Here is a 15,677-nt window from a genome sequence, read left to right as displayed (position 1 = left end):
ATGGCTGAAAGTCACTTCAGCATCTGTTTCGAGAATAGGGAGGTTTCATCCATACTGAATGGTAAGTAATTTTCCTCCACAATCAGCTTATCTAGAGTTTCCAAAAATTCTTCAACTGTCTTCACATCAGCACTCGCAGACTCACCACTCACTTTCTCGTTGTGTAATGAGTAACGATTCTTGAATCCTTTTAGCCACCCAGAGCTAGCAGTGAATTCAACATCACAGTTGGGTCCAGCCTTTTCTTTCAACATTGCGCACAAACTGTTTTCTTTGGTTGTGATCGTCATGGTGCTGAGATACACTTCTGTGTCTGGTCTTCAATCCAGGTTATTAGAACTTTCTCCATGTCGGATAGAGGCCCTTCTTGGGCTTTTGTTAGTCTTGTTACCTTCAATGGAGCAGATCCTTTAACAGCTTCTGTCTCTTTGTTCTCATTCTTCAAAATCGTAGCTATGGTGGAATGGGACATGCCTGACTGGTGAGCAATAACCGTCACTGATTTTCCACCTTTGTGGTCCTTAATCACTTTAATTTTGTTTCCAGGTAAGTCATTCGATGTGGCCTCTTACCAGAAACATTAGCAGTGAATTTTGTATGATTAGGGGCCGTGATAAACAAAACAACACAAGATTAAGTCAAGCACAAGAGAAGATGATGCAATCCAGAGACACCGTAAACACGAGATATATGAGGCTGCTGCTGGCATAACACAGCATTCTGTTTACAGTAAACTTCTTTTCAATCAGTAGAAAGAATACAGTCTAAAATAATGATAAAAAGCATAGCATAGTAAATATATAAACCAGTTACATAGTCACTTATTATAATTATCAAGTATTATGTACTGTACATAGTATGTATGTCCTATACTTTTACTGAACTGGCAGTGCCGTAGGTTTGCTTACACCAGCATCGCCACAGACACGTGAGTAACGCGTTGCGCTACAACAGCATGAGGAGCTGGGGATGTGTCAGCTCCACTGTAACTTTCTGGGACCACTGTCATATACGGAATCCACTGTTGACCAAAACGTAGTTATGGGTACATGACTGTAATCAGAAAAATTTGACATCCTCCGAGCTTGGAATATGTATGTTGGTTTTAGAATCATTTCTATCCTTTAAGGCTGGTATTATGACACTAAAAAATCCTTTTGTATAGGCTCATAACATACCTCTTAATGAACACATGACAGATTTCAGTTACAGATCAAGTGTGTGGTTTATGAATATAGAAGCATTTATTTCTAAATTAACATTATGTGATAGTGAAAGCATGGATTTTTTTCTTTTTTCTTTTTCCTGCTTCTCCCCAAATCCCCCCAGTACATAGTTGTATACTCTAGTTGTGGGTCCTTCGAGTTGTAGCATGTGGGATGCCGCCTCAGCATGGCCTGATGAGCAGTGCCACGTCCGTGCCCAGGATCTGAACCGGCGCAACCCTGGCTGCTGAAGCAGAGCAAGTGAATTTAACCACTTGGCCACCAGGCCAGCCCCGAAACCATGAATTTTTATATATAATTTTTCTATAAATTCAAAGAGACTTATTAGTTATGTGGGTTTCTGTTAAGCCATTCTGGAGAAAAACTGAACAATTAGCAATAAAAATGTACAACTTATGTTTAAATGAAAGACATATATATATATATACACAAACACGTTTGAAGTTGATTTAATTTCTTTAACTATGTCATACATTCCCACATATAGGAAAGAACTATTTCTAAGAAAAGTAAGCATATTTTGAATTGAAAGAAATTTTATGCGTATTTAACAATAAACGAATAAATGGTGAGATATTGGGTTTAATTCACGGTAGCCATTTGTCAGTTTTTTAAAACTGAAGTCATCTCTAGCAGGTTCCCCAGAGTAAGCTGGTGTCTCATGAAACGCAGTTCCTGGGTCTGATTTGCACTCAAAGAAAGTTAGCTAGCAGGTTCCTGGCAGGCTCTAGGACGGCCCATGCTGCAGGCTCCAAGGGCGCCTACTGGGCCCAGCTCCCGAGAACACACTTAGGGTTCCGCGTTCCTCCTGCTCCATCTGCCTTTGAACGTCCCATTCTCCCAGGTTGGCGTCCCCACTCCAGGCCCTTTGCCTGAGCAATGTGCCCATTCCTTGAGGCCCTGAATGCTGTCTATATATGCAGACAAAATGCCCACTACCTCCCCAAAGCAGGCACCTCAGATGTGCCAAGTTCCCAACCTAGGCCTCCCCGTGCACCCCTCTTTGGCAAGTGGCTGCCATGTCTAGCTGGAAGCTAAACCCACCAGGTGCTATCCTTGATTTCTCCCCCTCTTCCCCTCCTGCCATCAGCACCTCTTGTCTTCACTGCCCCAGAACAGAGGTAGAATCTCCCCACTTTCTCCATCTCCACTGCCTCCTTGGCCCAAGCCCCCATCAGCAGATTCCTTACTCGTCTCCCTACTTCTGCTCCTCTCTGCCTCTAATCTCTTCTCCAAGCTGTAGCTTGAGTAACCTTTTTTTTTTTTGAAAATTACATTTCAAATGAAATTCAAATTTCTTACTTCAGGGCCTGGCCTCTCTCCCCAGCCTCATCCTCCACCTCTCTCTCTCTCTGCCCTGGTCACACTGGCTTTTTCTTCAGGTTGGCAAAAACCCCAAGCTTGGTCCTCAGGGCCTTCACACATGCTGTTCCTTCTCCCGGGGACCCTTCCCTGCTAACCCACCCCACACTTGTATATCCCACCCAGGACCCGGTAGTATCTGTCCAACAAACGGACAAATTAGAGGTTCACACTTTTTTTTTTGTTTTATGGGTTCTGGTTAAACTGAAGTCCCTCAACTTAATTCTGTCTTTCCATAGCATTAATATTTACTAGTTTCATATGTGTTGATTGTTTTATACATTCAAATTTATTCATAATTATCATTGTTTATAGATGGGCGAGATGATGATGGATACTGTGAAAGATGCTAGACTACACTATTTAGGTTAATCTGTCTTGCTCTTAATCTCTGAAAGTTAAATAGCAAACAACAAACAAAACACTAAAACTCTCTAATGACTCTTCAACAATTTTCAGGACAGCCTCTATGCTGGACAGGGCAGGCTAAGCGGGCGTGGCTGCTCAGATCCACTTCTGACTTGTCCTCCATGAGTTCTTAAGTCCTCTGACCTGTCGTTTAAAAAATGTTTTCTAATAGAAATGTAATTCATTCTCACCTTAGAAAATACAGAAATGTGTAACAACAGCAAAATAATCTCAAAACCTAGGGGCCATGTTAACTTTTTTTTGTGGCTTTTTTTTTCCAGGCTTTTTTTTATGTGTATATACTGTAATGGGCTATATTATTATCAAAATTGAAATCATACTATATTCACGATAACTATCTTGCATTTTATGTCAGGGTTTTATCTTTAGCATTTTATCATTAGACATTCTTGGAAACATTTTTAATAGAGGCTACCTTAGATATGCACCATAAATGAACTATTCCTATATTGTTGGGTAATCAAATTGTTTCTAAATTTTAGTATTAAAAACAAAGCTGTGATGTACATCCTTATATGTAAATTTTTGTTTGCAACTCCAACGATTGTCTTAGAAAACAAAGTCTTTAACAGTACTCAGTCAAAGAGTTTAAATAATTTTTATTCTTGTGAAATTATATTACTTTTCAGTTTTAGCTTAAATTGTATTACTTTCATTTTGCTTAAATTTCCTAATGTATTAGGAAATTCCTATGTATTTGTCTTTTTAAAAATAACTTCTCCCCCAAAGTTAACCATTATGAAGAAAAATAAAAAACACCCACAGTGATGGAAATGTTCTAAACTAGATTGTCATGATGGTGCACAACTTGGTGAATTTATTGAAATAAATCTTTGAATCATAAAATTAAAACGAGTGAATTTAATGATATGTAATTTTATTTAAAATCTTTGAATCATACAATTAAAATGAGTGAATTTAATGATACGTAAATTATACCTCAATAAAGGTGTTTCTAAAAAAAGCATCTATGATCTCTCCATCTAGAAATAAGCCCACTGTTGATATTTTGATATCTCTTTCTGGTATTATTTTTTCCTGTATCACTTATATTTTATGTTATTTTTATAAAAATACATATTACTTATTAATATTGTTTACTTAATTTTATAGCCAGTTTCTCTCATCTTTTTTTCTTTTTGAGGAAGATCAGCCCTGAGCTAACTACTGCCAATCCTCCTCTTTTTGTTGAGGAAGACTGGCCCTGAGCTAACATCCGTGCCCATCTTCCTCTACTTGATATGTGGGACGCCTACCACAGCATGGCATGTCAAACGGTGCCATGTCCACACCCAGGATCCGAACCGGCGAACCCTGGGCAGCCGAGAAGCGGAACATGGGAACTTAACCGCTGCGCCACCAGGCCGGCCCCCTCTTAACTAACTTTTAATGAGAATTTTCCCATATCACTAAATATTCTTTGAAAATATTTATAGTAGCTACATAAGCTTGGTGTTATTTAACTCTTCTCTAAGTCCTCAGATATTTGGTTATTTAAAATTGTTCATTACCATAAACACACTTTGAGGAAAATATTTGTACACACATTTTTGGCGAAATCTCTGTCACTGTTTCCTTAGAATATAAAGTTATAAGTGGAATTAGTGGATCAAACACTATAGATACTTTTCAGCCTTTTTGTGTGTGCGTGTGGTAAAATGTACCTAACATAAAATTTATGCTTTTAGCCATTTTTAAATGTACAGCTCAGTGGCATTAAGTACATTCACATTGTTGTGAAGCCAGAGCATAATAAATATTATAAGCATAAATCTCTGGCCCATTCTTAGCGGCTGAGGCCACGTGGGAGGTAGAGAAACTAACACTCCAAATTCTGTGAAATCTCAAGTCAGGCCTTGGCTTCTCTCTTCCTGCCCACGGTACCTGGGGTCTCTCTCAAGGCCTAGCCTCTTGGAGTCAGCAGCTTCCTGACAGACCCGCGCCACTAGTCTCTTCCTCCTTTGCAAGCTTTCTCTAAGCAACAGTCAGCTTCCGTTCCTGTTTCCACCAGGGCTTCTGTATGTATGAGATCTGTTGGGTGTCCTCCACCCCTCAGGCCCTGTTTTAGGGGCACCAGACAATGGCACACAGCCCCAGCTCCTGAGAAACTCAGCATTCCCTTCACAAATTCAGGGCTACACAATCCAGAAACCAATGGAGCAGCTGGGAGCAAGAGGCTTCCTGCCTCAGTTTCATGTCTTTAACAACTGGCATTTTCTTCTGTCAAGAGCCTCAGGGTCTCCCTATGCAGAAAGCCTTGCTGGAACTCCCCTCGCTCTGATTCGCTGCCTGGCTGTGCCCTCCCGACAGCCCCACAGCAGGCAGGTTTAAGCACACACCTCTCTACAATCACTGGCTGTTTTCCACTCTTAACATTATCAGTTTCTCCAGAAGGGCCAATCCTACGTGACAGGCTGTGCCCTGTTTACCTTTCTATCCCTAGAATCTAGACCACTTTTGGTACACAGTAGGCATTCAATACATGCTTGCTTACTAGAATTCTTTCACCTATCAATTAAGGGCTAGGATTACAGAAAAGCCTTTTGACACTATTTGCATATTCGGACTCCAATGGGGTCAATACCGCACCTCCCTAATGGGACTATCAACCCCTAAGAAGGCCACCTCCGTCGGCACTGCTCCCACTTCCACGGCATGCTACAGCGGAGCATACAGAGGGGACCCAACAAGTGCTAACTGAAGAAACGGTCGTCACATATAATGAAAGAATCCGCAACATGCTCATATTCAGAGAGAGTTTCTCCTTTATCTTAACACCACATTTTAAATGTTTTTATATGTTTATTGTCATTTGGCAATCCAGAATCGAAAGGCTGAACATTCAGCAAAGCCCTGTTTTTCTAGAAGCCGACATTTACCCACTCAGTCCCCTAGATGAGTCATTCGGAATTATCCGTAGAATATTTAACTGATTTCCAGGTTTTCAATGTTGTACTTCAACAAGCACGTTAAGTGTTTCTATCACGGTGTTCCTAACTACTCACGAAGTCAGATTATATTCCCTGATAGTTCACTAAAATACTTTATTTTTTGCAGAAGTTTCCTTTGAAATCTAACTTTCAGAACAAAGGCTGTCTGGCATATTAGAGATAAGAAACACCGAGGTCTGCAATGCGCTCATTCTGCAGAGCGCGGGACGCGTCCAGACACCCGGACCGAGCGCCGACTCTCCCGGGTGTCTCCGACCTGTTCCGTCGCGAGCCCGCGCCCGCACCAGATCGCCGCAGCGTCGCGAGCCCGCGCCCGCGCCAGATCGCCGCAGCGTCGCGAGCCCGCGCCCGCGCCAGATCGCCGCAGCGTCGCCCGGCCGCGCCCGCGCGAGCACCGCCAACCCCCAACAGCCAGCCCTCGAAGACCGCGGCGCGACCGCGTCGGCGAGGCGGACGGAGTGAGCCCGTTTCTCCTGCGGGAGGTCGGTGCGGCCACCTTCCCCGCCCGACCACCGGCACCCTCGACGGCGACCGGCCTGGGCCGGGGTGGTCGGCCGCAAGCGGCGCCCACGCACCTTCCTGAGAATCTGGCCCGCTCCTGTTCCCCGCTCCTGCTCCTGCTCCCCGCTCCGGGCGCTCCCCGCTCCTGCTCCCCGCTCCTGCTCCCCGCTCCGGGCGCTTCCGGATCCCGGGCGCTCCCCGCTCCTGCTGCCCGCTCCGGGCGCTTCCGGATCCCGGGCCCCTGGGCTCCGGGCGCTGACCTGGGGCGCGGCTGGGAGGGGCCGAGTCAGCGAGAGCGCTGCCGGAACCCCGCCCTCGGCTGCCTCCTAGGCTGCGGCCCGCACCCCGCCGACCGCGGGCTCCTGCGAGGACGGTCGCGGGGCTGCGCTGGAAATTAGGCGGCGGGCTGGGGCTGGGTTTCTCTTCTGGGGTCAGCCCAACGGTTCAGGATTTTTCAGTTTCATCTTTCAGGCGAGATTTGCCCAATGAGGGTAACTCCAAAGTTGGAGTTTGGGAAAAGCGGATGGATGGTGCTGCAGTTTAACCGAGGAATGAAGGGAATTCCAGGGAGCTGGAAAGAAATTTCTGGACGGTTTGGGATTGGGGAAACAGGAGGGTAAGATAATGAATTTAGTTTAGGACTTCCTGAGTTTGACATTCATGGTAGTGTTCCTCCGTAGTTAGAAATCTATATCTGCCATTCCAGAGAGGTGGAGCTGGAGATTCATTGAGTACAGGGTAAAGTAATGGGAAAGAATAAAATCCCGCAGATACTGAAGAAAATGAGAATAGAAAAGATGTAGAAACGGTATGGATTTGAAACCTGATTCTACTCTTTGTTACCCAGGGGATTGTAGACAAGGTACTTTACTGGGGCCCACATTTCATCATTACTGCCTACCTTACAGGGTTTTATAAGAATCAACTTAAGTGTTAGCTTACATCAGCAAAAATGATGCAGTACGGAGCACAGGGTCCATCCTTCTTCCAAGATCATTTTTAAAGGTTAACAGCAATCAAGTAAGTGTGTACCCAGGAGAAAGGCCACTGAAACAAGGTGGGAGACCTTTACCTGTTTGAACTGACTCCAGCTGCGCTTCCCTTGGCCACCCTCTGACGAGTGTGGGTAACCTGGTTCTGGAGGGAGCACAGTTCTTTGTCCTAAAGAGTTGTGTTTCTCTGTCTCGACCTGGCTGGGGGCTCCCTGAAGGCAAGGGGCTTGACTTTCTTTTCCCCAACTCAGACTCTCTCAGGGCGGAAAAACAGCTACTTGGAGGGTGTACCTCAAAAACATTGAAAAGCAAATGAACAACCACTGCTGCCTGAGGCAAACAACAGACAGGCTGAAGATGTAGGAGAAACAGCATGAGAGGAAAGGTCAGGAGTTAAGATTTTATTTTTGGAGATTAAGGGCTTTGAAAGGCTCCTATGTATACTAGAGCATCTAGGAAGCTGCACATAGGCCCACGGCAGGACCCACGCTCAGAAAAGACTTGAGAATGCCATAAGATTTCACCTCTGGCTGGTTTTTAGGCTCAGCACAGCGGGAAGTGGAGATTAAGGCCAAGTTATAAATGGCCTACTTAAACGTAGGAGGAATGCCCCTATACAGAGCCAATCTGCAAAGACCTGGAGAGTATTTTTTTTTTTTCTTCCTTCTCTCTCTCTTTTTTTTCCTTTTTTATTTTTACCACCCGGCATTTAAGAAAAGCTCCGTCAAACCACTAGAAGCACTAAACTAAAGGAACACAGACTTGAGAGAGCACAGATGACAAAGAATACAGCTTTACAAAAATAGTTTCTAAAAGTCACTAAACAAACTACAACCCACAGCAAGCAACAACAGGAAATCCTGGGGAGGAGAAAGAATCTGATTTCTAGAGTGGCCACATTACAATACTAAAAATGTCCAGTTTACAACAGAAAGTTAGGAAGCACATAAAGGAACTTGAAAATATGGCCCATTCAAAGGAAAAAAGAAATGAACAGAAACCGTCCCTGAGGAAGCACAAACATAGGACTTATTCAACAAATGCATTAAATAAACTATCTTCAATATGCTGAAAGAACTAAAGGAAAATATGGACAAACAACTAAAGGAAACCAGGGAAACAATGTCTCAACAAGTAGAGAATACTAATAAAGAGACAGGAATTATAAAAAAGAACCAAATAGAAATTTTGGAGAGCGAAAGTATAATAACTGAAATTAAAAATTCACTAGAGGTGCTCAGTAGTCGATGTGAGGAAGCAGAAGAATGAGCAAACCTGAAGGTACGGCAATTGAAATGATCACGTCTGAGGAACAGAAGGAAAAAAGAATGAAGGAAAAGTGTACAGAGCCTAAGGAACCTGTGAGTAATCATCAGTGGTACTAACGTATGCACAGTGGGAGTCCCAGAAAGAAATGAAAGAGAGAAAGAATATTTGAAGAAATAATGGTCAGAACTCCACAAATTTGATAAAAGATAGGGAGGAACACATCTAAAATTCTCTATGAACTCCAGGTAGGGAAGCTCAAAGAGATCCACGCCAAGACCCATTATAATCAAATTGCTGAAAGACAAAGAGAGAATCTTGAAAGCACCAAGAGAGGAGCAAATTGTCCCATATGTGGGATTATCAAAAAAGATCAACAGGCAGTTTCTCAGCAGAACTGTGGAGGCCAGAAGGCCGTGGAATATATTTAAAGAACTGAAGGGAAAAAAAAACTAGAAACCAGGAATTCTATACCCAGCAAAACTGTCACCCAGAAAACCTGAAAGAGAAATTAAGATGGTTCCAGATAGATAAAAGCTGTAGGTGTTCACTGCTAGTAGGTCTGCTTTCCTGGAAATGCTAAAGGGAGTCCTTTAAGCTGAAATGAAGAACACCAGACAGTAAATTGAAGTCAAATGAAGAAATAAAGAAACTGATAAAGGTAACTATATAGGTAAATATAAAAACCTATAGTATGCTATTTTTGGTTTGTAAGTACTCTTTTTTCCTATATGATTTAATAGACAAACACGTAAAACAATAATTATAAGGCTATGTTAATGGGCACAGGATGTATAATGATGTAATTTGTGACAATAATAGATAAAGGGGAAGGGATGGAGACGTACAGGAGCATAGTTTTTGTATACTATTTAATCTAAGTTACTATTAATTCAAATCAGGTGGTCATAAGTTTAAGAAGCTAATTGTAACCCCTAAGGTAACCACAAAGAAAATTTTAAAAATATATGGAAAAGTTAATAGGAAGGGAATCACAATGGCATATACCAAAAAAATCAATTAAACACAAAAGAAGACAGTTATGGAGAAACTGGAGAACAAAAAAGATATAAGCCACTTAGGGAAAAAACCCAAAATGGCAGAAGTCTGTCGTTAGCAGTAATTACTTAAACTCTCCAAATAAAAGGTAGACATTGGCGGAAAGGATTAAAAAAAAAAATGACTCAACTATATGTTTCCACAAGAAATTCACCTTACATCCAAAAACACAAGAGGTTGAAAGTGAAAGGATGGAAAAAAAGACATTCCATGCAAACAGTAACCAAAAGAGAGCAGAAAAGCCTATACCAGACAAAATAGATTTTAACTCAAATGATTACAAGAGACAAAGGACATTATATATTAGGAAATGAGTCGATACATCAAGAAGATAGAACAATTATAACTATGTACTCATCTAACAACAGAGCCTCAAAACATGAAGCAAAACTTGACATGACTGAAGGGAGAAATAGTTCTACAATAATACTTGGAGACTTCAATACCCAACTTTCAATACGTGATAGAACAACTGGAGAGAAGATTAATAAGGAAATAGAAACGATAGACCAATGAGACCTAGAAGACATATACAGAACACTTCACACAACAACAGCAGAATACATACTTTTTTTGTTGGCATTTTTTAAAAAACTTGAGTTCATAATAGTTTACATCGTTGTGAAATTTCAGTTGTACATTATTTCTTGTCTGTCACCACATAGGTGCTCCCCTTCACCCCCTGTAACCACCCCCTACCTCCCTTTCCCAGGTAACCACTGAACTGTTTTCTTTGTCCATGTGCTTGTTTATATTCCACATGTGAGTGAAATCCCCTGGTGGTTGTCTTTCTCAGTCTGGCTTATTTCACTAAGCATAATTCCCTCCAGGTCCTTCCATGTCATAGCAAGTGGGATGAATTTGTCTTTTTTCTGCCTGAGTAGTATTCCATTGTATAAATATACCACATCTTCTTTATCCAGTCGTCAGTTGATGGGCACTTGGATTGTTTCCATGTCTTGGCTATTGTGAATAGTGCTGTGTTGAACATAGAGGTGCATATGTTACTTTGGATTGTTGATTTCAAGTTGTTTGGGTAGATACCCAGTAGTGGGATAGCTGGGTCATAAGGTAGTTCTAGTTTTAGTTTTTTGAGGAATCTCCACACTGTTTTCCATAGTGGCTGCACCAGTTTGCATTCACCACCAGTGTATGAGTGTTCCCTTTTCTCCACACCCTCTCCAACATTTGTTATTTTTAGTCTTAGTGATTATAGCCATTTTAACAAGTGTAAGGTGGTATCTTAGTGTAGTTTTGATTTGCATTTCCCTGATGATTAGTGATGTTGAACATCTTTTCATGTGCCTGTTGGCCATCTCTATATCTTCTTTGGAAAAATGTCTGTTCATATCCTCTGCCCATTTTTTGATCGTGATGTTTGTGTTTTTGTTGTTCAGTTGTGTGAGTTCCTTATATATTATCGGGATTAACCCCTTATTGGATATATGATTTTCCAAAATTTTCTCCAAATTGGTGGGTTGTCTCTTTGTTTTGATCCTAGTTTCTTTTGCCTTGCAGAAGCTCTTTAGTCTGATGAACTCCCACTTATTTATTTTTTCTTTTGTTTCCCTTGTCTGAGAAGACATGGTATTCGAAAAGATCCTTTTAAGTTCCATGTCAAAGAGTGTATAACCTATATTATCTTCCAGGAGTTTTATGGTTTCAGGACTTATCTTCAAGTCTTTGATCCATGTTGAGTTAATTTTTGTGTATGGCATGAGATAATGGTCTACCTTCATTCATTGGCATGTGGCTGTCCAGTTTTCCCAGCACCATTTATTGAAGAGACTGTCTTCTCTCCATTGTATGTTCTTGGCACCTTTGTCGAAGATTAGCTGTCTGTATATGTGTGGTTTTATTTCTGGGCTTTCAGTTCTGTTCCTTTGATCTTTGTGCCTGTTTTGTACCAGTACCATGCTGTTTGGGTCACTATGGCTTTGTACTACATTTTGAAGTCAGGGATTGTGATGCCTCCTTCTTTGTTCTTTTTTGCTCAGGACTGCTTTAGCAATTTGGGGTCTTTTGTTGTTCCATATGAATTTTAGGATTCTTTGCTCTATTTCCATGAAGAATGTCATTGGGATTCTGATTGGGATTGCATTGAATCTGTAGATTGCTTTGGGTAGTATGGACATTTTAGCTATGGTTATTCTTCCAATCCATGTGCATGGAATTGCTTTCCATCTCTTTATGTCATTATCTATTTTTTTCAATAATGTCTTATAGTTTTCATTGTATAAGTCCCTTGCCTCCTTAAATTTATTCCTCGGTACTTTATTCTCTCTCTCTCTTTTTTTTTTTTTTTTGCAATTGTACGTGGAATTGTATTCTTGAGTTCTCTTTCTGTAAGTTCATTATTAGAGTATAGAAATGCAGCTGAATTTTGCAAGCTGATTTTGTACCCTGCAAATTTACTGTAGTTGTTAATTATTCCTAATAGTTTTCCAATGGATTATTCAGGGTTTTCTATATATAAGGTCATGTCATCTGCAAGCAGTGAGAGTTTCACTTCTTCACTCCCTATTTGGATTCCTTTTATCCCTTTCTATTACCTAATTGCTCTGGCCAAAATCTCCAGTACTGTGTTGAATAAGAGTGGTCATAGTGGGCATCCTTATCTTGTTCTTGTTCTCAGATGGATGGCATTCAGTTTTTCTCCATTGAGTATGATGTTGGCTGTGGGTTTGTCATATATGGCCTTTACTATGTTGAGGTAATTTCCTTCTATCCCCATTTTGTTAAGAGTTTTGTCATAAATGGCTGTTGGAGCTTGTCAGGTGCTTTCTCTGCATTTATTGAGATGACCATGTGGTTTTTATTCCTCATTTTGTTAATGTGGTGTATCACATTGATTGATTAGCAGATGTTGAACCATCCCTGTGTCCCTGGAATAAATCCACTTGATCATGATGTATGATCTTTTTGATGTATTGCTGTATTCAGGCTGCCAATATTTTGTTGAGAATTTTTGCATCTCTATTCATCAGCAATATTGGCCTGTAGTTTTCCTTTTTTGTGTTGTCTCTGTCAGGCTTTGGCATCAGAGTGATGTTGGCCTCGTAGAATGTGTCAGGAACTTTTCCATCTTCCCTAATTTTTTGGAATAGCTTGAGAAGGATAGGTATTAAGTCCTCTCTGAAACTTTGGTAGAATTCTCTAGGGAAGCCATCTGGTTCTGGGCTTTTATTCTTTGGGATGCTTTTGATTACGTTTCAATCTCTTTACTTGTGATCGGTCTATTCAGATCCTCTATTTCTTCTTGATTCAGCTTTGGGAGGTTGTATGAGTCTAAGAATTTATCCGTTTCCTCTAGATTGTCCTTTTTGTTGGCATATAGTTTTTTGTAGTATTCTCTTATAATCTGTTGTATTTCTGTGGTATCTGTTGTTATTTCTGCTCTTTCGTTTCTAGTTTTACTTATCTGAGCTTTCTCTCTTTTTTTCTTTGTAAGTCTGGCTAGCGATTTTTCAATTTTATTTATCTTCTCAAAGAAGCAGCTCTTTGTTTCATTGATCCTTTCTACTGCCTTTTTTGTTTCAATACCATTAATTTCTGCTCTGATTTTTATTATTTCTCTCCTTTCTGCTGACTTCCATCTTTGTTCTTCTTTTTCTAATTCAATTAGGTATAGTTGGAGCTTGCTTATTTGGGTTTTTTCTTGTTTGTTAAGGTGAGCCTGTATTGTGATAAATTTCCATCTTAATACAGCTTTTGCTGCATCCCATATGAGTTGTAATGGGATGTTTTCATTTTGTCTCCAGATATTTTTTGATTTCTCTTTTAATTTCTTCAACGAGCCATTGCTCATTCAATAGCATGTTGTTTAGTTTCCACATCTTTGTCCTTTTCTCAGCCTTTTTCTTGTATTTAATTTCTAGCTTTTTAGCATTGTGATTGGAAAAAACGCTTGTTATTATTTCAATCTTCTTAGATTTATTGAGCCTTGCCTTGTTTCCCAATATACGGTCTATCCTTGAGAATGTTCCATGCACACTTGAGAAGAATGAGAATTCTGCTGTTTTGGGAGGAGTGTTCTATATGTCTGTTAAGTCCATCTGGTCTAGCTTTTCATATAATTCCACTGTTTCCTTGTTGATTTTCTGTCTGGATGATCTATCCATTGATGTGAGTGTAGTGTTGAGGTCCCCTACTCTTATTGTGTTATTATTACTGTCTCCTTTTAGGTTTGTTAATAGTTGCTTCATGTACTTTGGTGCTCCTGTGATGGGTGCATAGATATTTATAAGTGTTATTTCTTCTTGATGGACTGTCCCTTTGATCATTTATATACTGTCTCTATTTGTCTCTCTTTACGTGTCTCCTCTTGAAGTCTACTTTGTCTGATATAAGTATGGCAACACCTGCTTTCTTTTGTTTGCCATTAGCTTGGAGTATCATCTTCCATCCCTTCACTCTGAGCCTGTTTGTCATTGGAGCTGAGATGTGTTTCCTAGAGGCAGCATATTGTTGGGTCTTCTTCTTTAATCCATCTCACCACTCTGTGTCTTTTTATTGAAGAATTCAGTCCATTTATGTTTAGGATGATTATTGATTTACTGCTGCCATTTTATCACTCTTTTTCTGCATTTCCTTTGTTTCTCATCCTGTGTATTTTGGTCTACCGGTCGAGTTATGTAGTTTTTTATGTTGTGTTTCTTTGTTTTCTGCTTATTTATTATTTGTATCTCTGTTCTGCCTTTTTGTTTAGTGGTTACCCTGAGGTTTGTATTCAAAAATCTTGTCGATAAGATAGTGCCTTTTCTAATTACCTCTAATTTCTTTAAACTAAACCACTTCAGTTCTTTCCTCTTCCCCTCCTAACTTGTTTTTCTCACATCTTATTCCATTTTTTGTTATGTTTGTGGTTAAAATGACAAAATTATCTTTGTTTTTGGTGTTTTCTTTACCCCTGTCTTTAATACTATACTTGGGTATTTTTCTATCTGCTTTGACTCTATCTATTTAACTCCTTATTCTGTGCTTTGTAACACCTTTCTCTCTTTTTTTCCCAGGTATGAGGGCCTTCTTGAGGATTTCTTGTAGGTGGGGTCTCGTGGCTACGAACTCCCTTAGCTTATGTTTGTCTAGGAAAGTTTTTTATTTCTCCATCATATCTGAAGGATATTTTCACTGGATAGAGTATTCTTGCCTGAAAGTGTTGGTCCTTTAGTGATTTCAATATGTCATTCCAGTTTCTCTTAGCCTGTAAGGTTTCTGCAGAGAAACCTGCTGAAAGCCTGATGGGGGTTCTTTTGTAGGTTATTTTCTTCTGCCTTGCTACCTTTAGTATTCTTTCATTGTCATTCAGTTTTGCCAGTTTCACCACTATATGCCTTGCAGTAGGTCTTTTTACATGGACATATTTAGGAGATCTGGCAGCCTCTTCCACATGGATTTCCTTCCCTAGGTTTAGGAAGTTCTCTGCTGTTATTTCTCTGGGCAAACTTTCTACTCCATTCTCCTTCTCTTCTCCTTCTTGAATACCTATAATTTTTATGTTGCATTTCCTAATTGAGTCTGATATTTCTCAGAGACTTTCCTCATTTCTTTTTAGTCTTAGTTCTCTCTCCTCCTCTATCTGGAGCATTTCAACATGTCTATCTTAGATTATGCTGATATGTTCCCCTATGGCGTCTGCTCAAGCATTCAGGGAATCCATATTTTATTTCTTCTATTGTGTCTTTCATCTCCAATATTTCTGATTGATTTTTCTTTACAGTTTCAATCTCTTTTGTGAAGTAGTTCTAGAACTCATTGAATTGTTTTTCTACATTCTCTTTTATCTCATTGAGTTTTTTCATTGTAGCTGTTTTGAATTCATTGTTGTTTAGATTACATATTTCTGCGTCCTAAGCACTGATTTCTGGGTACTCATTTTCTTGCTAATCTGG

At 40.3% G+C, this 15,677-nt stretch overlaps 1 protein-coding gene across 9 annotated transcripts in view; it reads right to left on the bottom strand.

Annotated features, from left to right (window-relative positions):
- Positions 1 to 6,712, bottom strand: part of PARP4 (poly(ADP-ribose) polymerase family member 4) — a 131,878-nt gene extending 125,166 nt beyond the window's left edge. For 8 of the 9 annotated variants that reach the window (XM_070577762.1, XM_070577760.1, XM_070577763.1 and 5 more), the window contains exon 1: positions 6,544 to 6,666. The gene's annotated coding sequence lies outside the window, so the exon portion shown is untranslated. Of the gene's footprint in view, positions 1 to 6,543; positions 6,667 to 6,694 lie in introns of those variants that run through there. The other variant, XM_070577758.1, reaches the window with a different exon arrangement.
- Positions 6,713 to 15,677: the final 8,965 nt, after the last annotated feature.

Source organism: Equus przewalskii, chromosome 16 (assembly GCF_037783145.1).
Source record: "Equus przewalskii isolate Varuska chromosome 16, EquPr2, whole genome shotgun sequence".
In the NCBI taxonomy this organism is placed as follows: domain Eukaryota; kingdom Metazoa; phylum Chordata; class Mammalia; order Perissodactyla; family Equidae; genus Equus; species Equus przewalskii.
Note: the sequence above shows the minus strand (reverse complement) of the source record. Positions and strands in the feature narration are given on the sequence as shown.